The 4,119-nt window shown below is 37.7% G+C and overlaps 1 long non-coding RNA gene across 1 annotated transcript; it reads right to left on the bottom strand.

Annotated features, from left to right (window-relative positions):
* Positions 1 to 2,607: 2,607 nt before the first annotated feature.
* LOC134531473 (uncharacterized) lies at positions 2,608 to 3,391 on the bottom strand. The gene is made up of 2 exons (XR_010075002.1): positions 3,213 to 3,391; positions 2,608 to 2,852 (listed from the first exon to the last, which is right to left on the bottom strand). It is a non-coding gene; the product is annotated as an uncharacterized LOC134531473 (long non-coding RNA).
* Positions 3,392 to 4,119: the final 728 nt, after the last annotated feature.

Raw genomic sequence — 4,119 nt, 5'->3', positions numbered from 1 at the left:
GGCAGAACACGCTCGCACTCCTCATTAGACCCAATACAAGCCCCTCCTCGCGTATACGCCACTACCGTGCCTCAAACGAATACACCACCTGGACTAATTATAAAAATAAACCTACGAAATAACAATCATTAGATATATAAGCTAGACAGAAATAAATATAAACCAAAGACGCCCTATTTTTTTAGGGATCTTTGATTCGTATTTATTTAACCAAAATCGTGCCAGTACGTTGGTAAAGATGATTACAGATAGGCTGCATTATGATCCAAAAGTGTTTGTGGTATCAAAATGCAGTACCGTTGCTGGAAGACGAAGAGAACATCTAAACAATACAATAGCTGTTAACATGATGATCATCGGGAAAATGTGGTCAAGATTTGCTAAAAATAAATAAATACTAAGAGTTTCGAAAAAATCTCTTTGAGATGCAGACGTACATACTTCCCCCCCCCCCCCCCTTCTTAAAAATCTCGACCAAAACTGCACTAAACAGGAGACACCTAGTGCCAAATTTCATGGCTATGTTCTTTGCTGTCTCCGCTATACGCGAACTACAGACAAACAGAGAAAACTCTCTCACTTATTAATATAAGTTTACTGTTTTCGGAAGGCGTAAATAGGCCTCACTTAACAACCAATGTCAATCATTATCAGTTGCTCTTGTACACTGGGTGCTATGCGTGTTGCTCACTTGCCAGGCGCTGCAATGTTTCGTTCTAAATTTTATTCTAATATTTCTCTAAAACAGTGGAGTTTTGGGTGGAAACAGAAGGAATTTTTTTTTAAATGAAAAATTTTCAGCTAATTGGTGTTTCACTATTTAAACTTTAGTTATTATTTGTAATAAACCTATCATTCAGCTCTAACTACAAATAACTATTAAAATCTTGAGAAGCTCTTTTGACCTTGTGGTATAAATGTTTTCATCTTAAGTTTTCCCTATAAAACTACAGTTAAAGTTCATTGGTTGAATTTAGACCTATGCAGTATATACAAATGTAAAGCAGGTAGCCATGAATCATGCGAATGCTAGCATACCTTAAAGCCCAACGTTGCATTGCGTTACTGAATCCCGGACCATACCCCACAAGAGTTGGCTGTCGTTTGCACACAGTGTACAATTTATCGCAGTAAAAAAAATTTGTCGTGAATGTTAAAATGCGGCTTCCTTGTGGCATGCGCCACTTTTATTGTGGAAATACCTAAGCTTTACAAATGACCTGCTCCGACCCAGCAGCGCGCCGCACACACAGCGCGAGCCAGCTGCATGTCGAGCTGCCAACACACCGCAGAGCTCGGGGAAAACTTCCACCCGCTTATTTCAGTTGGTACTGCGTCGCCAAAAACTATTCAAAATTAGTTTAAGATAATAAATATTATATGACACTTTCAGAATTTCATAAGGTAGCAATCAAAATTTTGTACTTATAAATTAAATGTTTGTTATTTGTTTTTTAATAACGAGACAAGCCTGCTACGCTGAAAGAGTTTGGAGATCACATTTTATAACTACAGAACAAGACATAAAGTAATTAAAAATCGTTTAGAGCTACAGGCATGATCAAATAAGAGTTATACTGGAACTGTAAACTTGTAAGAAACTTTACATTAAAGGGAAATACAAAAACTATAAATAATATTTATATATAGAACATTAATTTTTTTTATTATAACCCCGAGCATTATAGCAGAACATTTAGAAGCTGAAATCGCATTGCGTAAGAAGAAGGCGAGAGTCCTGCTAAAATCATCGTAAAATATTTTTCACGTGATGTTCTGAAATTAATTCAGGCAAATGATTAGACGGATCCTTACTGTACACTATGGCCGAGTCTATCTCTGATTTCCCTATATTGAATTGTATTTCTCCCATTTTCATGTTTAATGAGTTCATTGCAGAGGAAAACAAATGGAAAAAAATATTTACAGTGCACTGGAGAAGGAACATAAAGGAAGAAGGACAGTAATATCAAAAATATAGGATAATAATACCAGTCAGCTCATTACTAGCATTAAAGGCGATTATGTGAAAAAATAACCTAGCGACAATAGGTGCAACGAGAAAAATAAAATATACATAAATTGTTGGATTAATATTATATTTTCTGGTGTCGAACACGAATAACGTCTTTTTAAGCAATTCTGAATACAAAACCAAAATTTATATTCCCCTATAAAAACACGCCAAACACCGCTTTCATTTCCTCAACACAACATGGTGTCCAGTGGACCAACTGTTTTTGCTTTGCATATGTATTTGTTTGAGACACTAGGTGCTCAAAGAGTTCATTGTCAAAAATGGCACAGAAAAATTCTCCTGGGCTGCTACACTCAACCAAGTCTAAGGACTGTATTCTAGGTTGCACAGGTACACTAAAATCTGGCAAAGATTCATAAAACTGGGGTACATTCTGGGACCATATTTCTTCATTACTCTGAACTACACACTCGTCTGACTCACTAGATTCTGAATCTGAAGAAACTTGGCCTGCACTAACCCTACTTAGATTTTCATCTAACATTTCATCTGATTTTCGTTGTAGGCCACGAGTTTGTCTGCACGTAGGCCTATTTGCTGACTTTGTTATTGCCCTCTCTTGGCTTTCATTTATTTTTTGTTGTTGCTGGACAAAACCTCTTGTTTGAGGCGTATGCGTAGAAGTTCCTGGGTCACAGACACTCGAAGAAGATGGAGATTGTTGTGCTTCATTTCTAGTTGTTACTGGAACAAAAGGTTCATGTTCATCTTCATCTGAAGTGTCACCATCTTCTTCAGATTCACTTGCATTTTCAGGCAAAGAAAAATATAGGGCTAATGCTTCTTCTGAAGTTAATTTCTTAGATGCCATGATCTGAAACCATAATTGGTCAGCATTTATTCCAACTGTCAAATCAATCGATTTTTTTACAGGTATAACAGCTAATATTCTGTGTATTTGCATATTTTAAACAGTTTACATTTAGAAATTAGTTCGGTGAGCTTTATTTATTTTGCAGAAATGCATTGTTTACTACATTCTAAAAAAATTTGGTTCTACATGTGGGTGCTGGGAAATATTTTCCCACATGCATACAACAAATAAATATATTGTATCTTACATAATCTTAAAATTTCTTCACTTGTAGCTCGGTTCATAAAACAGGTAAAGTATAAATAATTATCATATTATAACTTTAAAAGTCATGTAGATATCTACTGCAATATTATTTACCTTCAAATATCAGCTATCCATTTCCACAACACTACTGTAGTCGCCATAGAACAATGTATACATCAACAATAGAAGGTATATATGCGCGCTTTCCTAATGTTACACTGGTTTGTCTGGACACCATAAGATAGCAGCACAATGCACAACTGGGAATAATATTTCCTTGGCCTGTTACACGATTAATTATTGAATGGGAAGATATTTCCCTCTGCCTTATAAAGGGTTAAACAGATACATTGTCATACCATGGATGTAAGAAGTAGATTAATACCTCCATGGTTCATACTGGACATACCGTCTGCCATCTACCGGACTGACGTGACGACAACGCCAGGTTTTCACACAAAAATCTTGGAGCTGTCCTGTGCTAGTCTGTGGTGTATTTGGCAATATCCAATAGACACAGGGTGAAACGAGAATCTTTTTTACTGATTTCACAAAGAAGTAACACGGTGGAACGATAGCAGGCAAGGAGGGAAGTACCAACCTGGGTTAACACATCCACAGTCCAAGGACTTCTTCGGACACGACGACAAGGAAGCCCGTCTACAACACGGAAAATGCAATAAACTGCCGGAGCTGTTACCATCGCCATTGAAAACGGTCGCAACATGGGGTGTGTTGAAACTTCGTACACACGCATCATTCACTCGGACGTGGTCTCAACCCAGAAGCCTCGAAAACATGCTATCTAGAGATGGAAGTCGTCACAGTGAGCTCACCAAGGAAGATGACGGGGTAGTGACCCACTGGACTACAGGAGTTTTGCAGCTGTGTCACAAAATCAATTGCGAGGCATGTCCTGTCTGGATATGGTTTCCCGAGTGATCCGTATCTTCTCGAAACCGTTCCCGGGACGACCACGTTTTGTATTCCAGTCCATCAAGCTTGATTTATGTCGTCAGTA

Source organism: Bacillus rossius, chromosome 3, assembly GCF_032445375.1.
Source record: "Bacillus rossius redtenbacheri isolate Brsri chromosome 3, Brsri_v3, whole genome shotgun sequence".
Taxonomy (NCBI): Eukaryota; Metazoa; Arthropoda; class Insecta; order Phasmatodea; family Bacillidae; genus Bacillus; species Bacillus rossius.
This window is presented reverse-complemented; position numbering and strand designations above follow the sequence as displayed.